Genomic DNA, 9,364 nt, shown 5'->3' with positions numbered 1-9,364 from the left:
AAATCAAATAATCAAAGGCAATGCAAAGGGAAAACGTTAATGTCTGATAATAATCGTAAAGCCAGGTCGTCTTTTATTTAAAAGATGTACCTAGATTATGGATTTAATAAGTAGGTAGTACCTATAATTTATATTGAGATGTATATACATTACGGACCTCTACCTAAAATACATACCACCGTGAAGCCTCTCTCTTTCTTGAAGATCCCTTACAAGAGGAATAGGGATGATGACAGTTTTTTTAAATTGTATATAAATTAAGAGTATGCTAATAGTAAAGCAATTTTGTAAAAGGAACAGGGTATCTGCGATCATTACTTTCGGAGCTACAGGGATTTAAAGGGTCAGATTTGCGGCACTGCCGCGGATCCCTGATAAACGTCCCATACAAAATGGTACGATTTTATGACGTCGTAGGTCATAATGATCGTTAGATTTGTATGGGCGTTTAAACAAAATAACTAATATCTTTGTTACTTCTGCGTTTATGTTTATAGTTCAGATATTAAAAAATGTCACATTTAATGTGAGGTAACTAAAACTGTATGAATTTTCATCTAATTACGATAAAAGATTTTTAATAGATTTTGAAATTTTATAATCTCATTTAATTTGCAAATATCCAGACAATCTTTGCTTTTTATGTATAAATTAGTTAACATTGACCCTATTTATCCGAGTGTATCACAAAAATCAATATGTTCATACTTAGATGATGACTAAGTATGAATATATTGATTTAAGGAATACTTAGAAAATTGAGGAATAGGTTATTGAAGAATAACCTATTCCTCAATACCTATCATACTTGAAAGCTCCCAGATCATTGTCCCAGATGGTTTCAGTAATAAGTCTTATATGGGTTACTAACCACCTGTTTTTTTTAATTGTTGCTTAATTAATAGTTATTCATTTTAACAGCCACAATGTCTTACAAATAGCGTAGTAATACGTGGTTATACTTATCTCGTCCCGACGCTCAGTAGTTTTTATTACTCTGATAACTATCAGAATATTCGTAAATAAAGAAGTTGATCGTCTCATCAAAAGGAACGTTAAATTTCACAAATAATGCCTAAATATTGTTTTTTAAAAAATTAAAGACAAAACTGTGCATTCAGTGAAGTCGCTAAATTAAGATCACTTTTTGCGGTGATTTTGTATTCACGTAACCTATCTATATTATAAAATAATCATTGTTTGCAGCAGCATCTTTTTTAAATATGACCAATATTTCCATTTCTACTAGACCGTTAAGACTGTAGGGGTAAGAAAATAGCCTGACGGGGCGGGGATCGAACCACCACCCCTCGGTGATGGGTCTGATTTTGAGCTGGGCTCAAGTACTACGTCATTTCCTATAGTAGGTGGTTATTGGTTCGTTGGCCTAGTGATTAGCCAATGCGGCTTGGGATCACCAGTATCCGGGTTCGATTCCTGGGGCAGATTGTACCTACAATATTGAGCTTTTAATCTTTCAAGAAATTCTCAGCGTGGTGGGTGTAAGCTCCATATTCATTCTTCTACGAGGAGTGAGGTCTGGTTCTGTAGTGAGACTTTAAAAGCTGATAATGACGGTGGTGGACCTCATCACAAGGGATCTCTAAAACAACAGTTTCTCCCAAACTAAAGTAGGTAATTCTTAGAACAATCCGACCAAGGGGAGACTGCCCCGCTAAATAATATCCAGCACCATTGATATACTACCCTTATCCGAAGATACAAACTTAATAGCCCAGGGCCCGTGGAATATTTTTACAATAATTAATTACTATCACGTTAATTTTCATAAGTAGCTTCATCTTGATGAGACGCTCAACTATTTTATTTACGAAAATTCATGATTCTGGTAGCTAACTGGTAATAAAAATTTCTGAGCGTCGAAACGAGATAATGTACCATGCAAATCAATTGTAAAAATGTTCTACAGATTCTGGGCTATAAAACTTTGATCGTTCATCCCGCTAAACCAAATTTTTTAGATCGAAATCAATATACACCAGTTATGGTAAAATGTATAAAGGCTCAATTCTATAATATGTACCATCATGTTAAACCTACATTTTCATGAATAAAATATCATTTTCATGAATAAATAAAATATATTTTGAATGCAGATTTTAGGTGCTTTTTACTAAATTGAAAGAGTAAATATGATTGATTATTTTAGTACTTAAATAACGGAACGCATTGATTTTTTTGCAAGTTTAAGATAAAGCCGCTTTAAACCATTAATACATTTAGTTACAAAGCAGTTTTTTTCAGAAACACAAAGAGTTTTGCTAATGAAAGTATAGAGACTGAAATCGCCATTTCATTAGTCAGACTCTATTAATGTGAAAGCCATCATGGTTTTCCTTGTTTAAAATTTTTTAATGTAGGTCTGTTTAATTTGTTTTTTGAATTTTTAAGTAAAACTTCTTTTCAGTTGGCAAATGTGTTACAAAAAGTGTAATCAGGCGAAGCGAACGGACGTTGAGCTAAAGTTTTACTGCAGGTATGTAGTGAATAAAAAACGAATAAGTTTTTTTATTTACCTTGTTTTATTAACAGTTGTCAAATTTTATGTGAAGCTATAAGCCTTTCAGTAGCTAGAGTTCAAAAAGGATTGACAACAAAATAAAAGACAAATTAATTTCATCAATGCAGGCTAAATATCAAATTCTTCTAGTAAGCCCTATATAACCTAGGTTCTGCGCCTAATTGGACTTTATGAAAAACATTATAAAATCCCAGCGGAAACTAAACGAATAGGAGGCTAACATTCCGAAGGACCACAGTATAAAACTGAATAAATATTATGACCTGAAAATTTAACTAACTAAAAGTAGCTATGTGGTTAGTCTGTATGCCGTAGAATTAGATGCGAGAGAATTACCAGCGAAATCTCTCTATATCTTGCTTATAGACCTCACCCTAAGATATTCATCTCAGCATTATTTTCTAATAGTTATTTTTTATTCAAGTGGCAAAAACGCACCGTGACTGGCCCTTATTCATCCTCGTATCTAAGTTTTCGTGTATCAACGGTTTTCCCTAAACAAAAGGAAAATGTCCGCAATCCACCTGATGTTCGTTTTCTTAAAAACATTGTTTTGTTTTGTGCGAAAACAAAAAAAAAACACCGTGTTTTTCTCGATTACTTTTTATCATTAACTTTTGCTAGTTTACAGCTTTTTTAGGTTGCAATGTTTTTTTTTTGTTTTGCGCCCATTGTCTTTTGTTTAGGTAATAAGTAGTTGTTTTTAGGTCTTGAAATTTTCAACAATGCGACGTTGGCAAATGAGCTGTGGCCTAAACTTACCCTAACTAATATAAGTGGCGTGCACAGGAATTCCGGTCACGGTAAGCGGTTTGATATAAGAAAATATTTTAATTCCGATCTTCTAGAAGTAATCTACTATTAAGATTAACGCAGTGCCAACCTAGGTAACCTAGGTCCCTGGTGTTAATGAAAAAATGGGTCCCCACTACTATCTAAACGGATTAGGTTCTACCAAGTAAAAATATTATCATCATCATCAACCCATATTCGGCTCACTGCTGAGCTCGAGTCTCCGAATCAGAGGGGTTAGGCCAATACTCCACCACGCTGGCCCAATGCGGATTGGCATTGGCATTCCTCACGATGTTGTCCTTTACCGTTTGAGACACGTGATATTTAATTTCATAAAATGCACACAACCTGAGGTGCATGCCCCGGACCGAATTCGAACCCACACCCTCCGGAATCGAAGGTAGAGGTCATATCCACTGGGCTATCACAGCTCTACTACTAACTACTTTATCATCAGCCCCTTATCGTTTTCGAAATTTTCTAAGTTATCAGTTCTGGTCTGGTGGTAGGCTTCGGCTGTGGCTAGACGGCGGACAAAGACGTGCCACCAAGCAAGTTAGCGTTCCGGTACGATGCCGCGTAGAAACCGTCAGAAGTTTGGGTCAAAGTGGGCGGATAATTGTGCCTCTGAGGTAGTATAAATTAATTAAATTTTAATTGATTTATCAAAGTAATTCTGAAAATCTGTTTGTTTATTTATTTGGATTAATAACAAAAACAGCAAAACCGATTTTGACCTTTCACTGCAGATAGCTAATGTTATAAGGCGTAACATAGGCTACATTTCATTCCCAAGTTATAACTTTAAAGTACTTTTACTTACATCTCTGAATGAAATGCATACCAAGGAGTCAATCTATAAATAAACTGAAACCCGAATTCAAACTCATGAATTATTCAATGCATTTTTTTTTGGAAATCAAAAGTGAAAATGGAATGAGGCCGAATGCAAATCCTCTGAGCGCCGAATTGTATACCGTAAATAATGCAGCTGTGTGTCCCAAGGCCAATGTTAATGCACTTTACTCTCACTACAGAGTGCATTGTCCGTGTGTATGTCACTCACACAAGCATGGAATGCGCGCGCGCAACTTGGAGACGTAATGACGACGAAAATGTATCCGAATTATATGTCATAGATTAACAAAGGTAGAGGGTATTAGCACTTTACGCCTAATGATGGCTATCTAATTAGTTCTTAAAAGTATTTGATAATAAGTTTCGGTTCGGTTTGTGAACCAAATACCTAGTTAGTCAACCAAGGCTCAATGTTTGTCTGTTGTGATGACTCTAGCTACCAAGAATTTTTTTTTTAGGATAGGCAATTGTGATCATCATATTTTATTATATTTATTTTTGTCATTCACAAATTCACAAAAAAAGAAGGTCGTTCTCGACAACTTTTTTGAGTTCAATGCGGCGGCGGTCGATACAGGCCATCGCTTTATTAAATCGCTATATTACTACATTTTAAGTAACAAGTAGAAAATGGTATTTGTCGCTGTTGTAATAGCAAAAATGCCCAAAAATCAGCGAGCAGGAGAGGCCTATATTTCCTGAAGGACACTGATTTGGCACAGCGATACTCAGCAAATGAGTTAATGTCAGGCACTGACGATTAAGTGATCTCACATGCCTGCAGCGCTAACCACTTGATAGCCGATAAAACTGATCGTGGTCGCAATCGTCATGAAGTCATGCATAGTTTTATCAGCTATTAAGTCGTTAGCGCTGCAGGCATGTGAGCTTAGGTACTCGATCTTCAGTGATTCACATAATATTGCCTGTATTAATGTTTTGTAGCTCTAGTAGAGTTAGGGCGCAAGCGTAGGTATAAATTGAAACCAACACACTGATTTAAATTTGTTACTCTTTGACACAAAAGACAATAAAGTGTCGAAGTGCATTGTGTGGGTAATTCGGGTACACACACATACGCGCAATGAGTCAAGAGTAAGAGTAAAAAGTAAGGTCAGGGTTATACTCGGCGCCAATTTGGTTTATTCGCGAGTGACGCGCATTCCTTATCCGCAAATGACTGTCGTGTCAGTTCAAGTTTCCATATTGTCTACAAGCGGTCGCCCGCGACGCGAAGATCATTTTTTATAAATCCCTCGGGATCCTTTGATTTTTTCGGGATAAAAAGTAGCCTACCTATTTATGTTGCTTAATAACCTCCTCTATCGTCCAGTGAAAGTCCCGTCCAAATGAAAACTTCGTCGAAAAAAAAACTTTTAGATGATCTATATCTAGCTACTATACTACTTACTATTAGGAGATCAGCAAACGCCTCAGAGAGGCAACAGGCGACCCTCGGGCGGGCAGCTTTCTCGCGCAAAGAATTTCTATCGCAATTCAGCGCGGGAATGCTGCCTGCGTGATGGGCACCCTACCAAGGGCGGCAAATTTCGATAATTATTTCTAGGTATTAGTTTTAATTTTAATTTATTTTAATTTTGTAGTTGTAGTTATATTTCCTTATATTTTATTTTTATAATAAGTTTAGCTAATTTAAGTATTATCTTCATTAATAAATACTATTACTTACTATTCGTACTATTTACTATACTATATTATATCTCGTATACAATAATATCTACTATAAGCGGAATCCAGCCACTTCGTCCGCGTGAATTTCAGTTTTTCACAAATCCCGCGGGAACCTTGAATTTTTCGGGATAAAAAGTAGCCTATATGTTGGTCCATAACCTCCTCTATCGCCCAGTGAAAGTCACGTTAAAATCGGTTTAGCCGTACCTAAGATATTTATGAGTGTCTTGGGCTATATTTTATCCCCTTCTCCAGGAACGAGAACTACGACGGTGGAACCGCGGGACTGTAAAGTAGATTCAGAGATTTATCCCCTACAATACCATTAACCTCTTTACAATACCTATATTAGTATAGATGAAAGAAATTAAAGAGTCCAAGTCCAATCTTCTCCGTCTCCGTCAGTCTAAACCAAATTAAGTCTCGGTTAGATCTACCTAACGTTTTTTTTTTATCTCACCTGATGGTAAGTGATGATGCAGTCTAAGATGGAAGCGGGCTAACTTGTTAGGTGGAGGATGAAAATCCTCTCCCCTTTCGGTTTCTACACGGCATCGTACCGGAACGCTAAATCGCTTGGCGGTACGTCTTTGCCGGTAGGGTGGTAACTAGCCACGGCCGAAGCCTCCCACCAGCTTGACCTAACGTTTTTAAAATGTTCTTCAGATAAATCTAGACTAACTTTCTTTACTAAAAGTAAGTAGATACCTATATTGTAGGAGTTGTAATACCTCCTACAATATAGGTACCTATAGTTTGGTAACTTAGTTCATAACACTCCCTATGGGCCTCGCGGGCCGGGGGACGTGTAGCGATGAATGAAAAACCCACGACTGATGCACCACACTTCGACGCACGATTTCACACCCGCGCAGTCTTTCCCGTCGCCCGCATACCATGGAAGTGTCATGAACGAACTTGCCAGACTATACTTACTTTTCATTTCACTTAAGTCATTTCGAAAATGAAAGTCAACATATAGGTACCAAATAAGTACCTCCCATTTCACTCTTAACGAAAATATTTACAAAATGAAACCGGCACGAAACTTTTGGTTGGTTGGTTTGGTTGTTTCTTTGGTTTTTTCGGTCCAGAGCCGTCTCGGAGTTAACGAAATTACTTGCCGATGCCGACGCCATTTTGTTATTGTTTTTTTTAGCGCAGCCTTGGGACCAAGTGGCAATGCCCGCGAGCTGTACCAAATTATAGGGATGCCACTTAAAAAAAAAAATTAAAAAAAATATCTTTTAGATGACCTATAAGGATCTACTATGCTACTATTCGTACTATTTATTATATCTTGTTTACTATATTTACTACTACCGGACTCCCGCGTCTTCGTCCGCGTAGATTTTAGTTTTTCACAAATCCCGCGGTAATCATGGATTTATCCGGGATGAAAGAAGCTTATGTGTTAATCCAGAGTAAAATCTATTTCTATTCCAAATTTCAGCTTAATTTCTTCAGTAAGGAGGAACAAACATTAAGTACCTGAAGAAGCAGTAGCGCAAGACCCTCTCGGGGGTCGGGGTCGGGGGTCACAGAGGCTGAAAACCAGAGGAGGAGGTTTTTTAGTCGGTAGTGGTTACCCGAGCCCGACTTAGTGGGGCAGACCATCAAGCCCTGATGATACGTAAATGTATTCCCTCCGAAACCTCGGAGGAAAAAAAAACACACACACACACAAACTTTCGCATTTATATATTAGTGTAAGTGTGATGTGATATGATAGTGTGATATTATTTTCTATGTGATGGCAAGTGATGATGCAATCGATAATGGAAGCGGGCTAACTTGTTAGTTATGAGGAGGATAAAAATTCACACCCCTTTCGGTTTCTACACGAAATCGTACCAGAACGCTAAATCGCTTGATCGCTATTGAATCGCTAAAATGAAAAAAAGGTAAACTCAGGATCTACGGAACTGATTTTTCGAATTCTTTCATCAATTGAAAACCACGCCATTTGTTAGTGTCTTTCCCTGGTGGGTCTCAGCACCTACCTATCCCCTCTCCTATAAAAGAACAGGCCTGGCCTTATTATAAACCATAGGTTGATGAATTCTATAGGTGCATTAAAAAAAATTAAAAGCATTTTTTTCCAACCCTGCGACTGAGGGAACTGTGAAACCAAAATTTATTTTACGCATGTCACTTGCGGTTTTGTACCATATTTTAACAATTTAGTGAACCACTTTTTTCGAAAATATATTTTTGCTTTGTAGACACCGCGACAGTTGGTACTCGATAAAAGTAACCGCCTTTTTTGAGAAAACGTGCTCCCAAGGTTAGTAGTTCAAATTGCTGCATCTGGTGGAGACCGATTTTGAGTTTGCGGTTTTGTTTATTGTGAATATTTGTATAGGTTTATGTATGAATACGGGGATAATATATAGCCTATAGTCTTCCTTGATAAATGGGCTATCTAACACTGAAAGAATTTTTCAAATCGAATCAGTAGTTCCTGAGATTAGCGCGTTCAATCAAACAAACTCTTCAGCTTTATAATATTAGTATAAATGTATCCACAAAGGCGTATTGATAATGTTTTGTGTTGTAATTATTGCTTATCATAAATTAGCGGACGCCCGCGACTTCGCGTGGAATCCAGTTTTTCACAAATCCCGCTGGAACTATAAATTTTTTCGAGATAAAACGTAGTCTATGTGTTAGTCCAGGCTATAATCTATAATCTATAGCTAATTCGGTTCAGCAGTCTTTTGCAAATCTCGGGAAACCGTGGATTTTTTCGAACTATTGTCCTAACCCCTCTCATTCTGAGAGGAGGCTCGAGCTCAGCAGTGAGCCGAATGTAGGTTGATGATTATGATGAACTAGATAAACCATCGATCAACTAGGGTTGGTTTTTGGTAAAAATAAAACAAGACAAGATTTCAACAAATGAAAGAAATTTATTGTATACAGGTTTTAAATATCCTTCCACATTCTTACACCTGCCTAACCAGCCACTTCGTTAAGTTATTCAACGAAAGATACAAATATCTTAGAATATAGATAAAAGGACATAATTAAGTATGTATATGAAAAAAAAAACTTCAAAATGATAACTACATAAGATTTAGTTAATGCCGCCTCTACACGCCGCTCGGGAGTCCAACGCGTAAAGGGGGATAATGACATAAGACATTTGTCAACCCTTTACACGTTAGGCCAAAATCAGCATAATAACACAATGCCAACGTGTAGAGGGGATTTTATAAGCGTTGGCTTATATTTTTATGTCCCCTTGGCCCTTGTCTACGACATCAAAATTATAACAATAAAGAATATTTCGTAGTGTTACTTTTAACACCTATTAATTCAATAACTAGCAACGCTGATTTCAAACATATAGCAGTTACAATTTGAATAACATAGGAAATAAAAGCCTTGTACACTTAAGGCCAAGAAAAACGAACAAGAAACTTGAGCGGGACTTTATAAAGCGTTGACTAATTGATAGTTCAAGCCTATATA

This window comes from Bicyclus anynana, chromosome 24 (assembly GCF_947172395.1).
Source record: "Bicyclus anynana chromosome 24, ilBicAnyn1.1, whole genome shotgun sequence".
NCBI classification, from domain to species: Eukaryota; Metazoa; Arthropoda; class Insecta; order Lepidoptera; family Nymphalidae; genus Bicyclus; species Bicyclus anynana.
The sequence above is the reverse complement of the archived record's forward strand: the minus strand, read 5'-3'. Positions refer to the sequence as shown.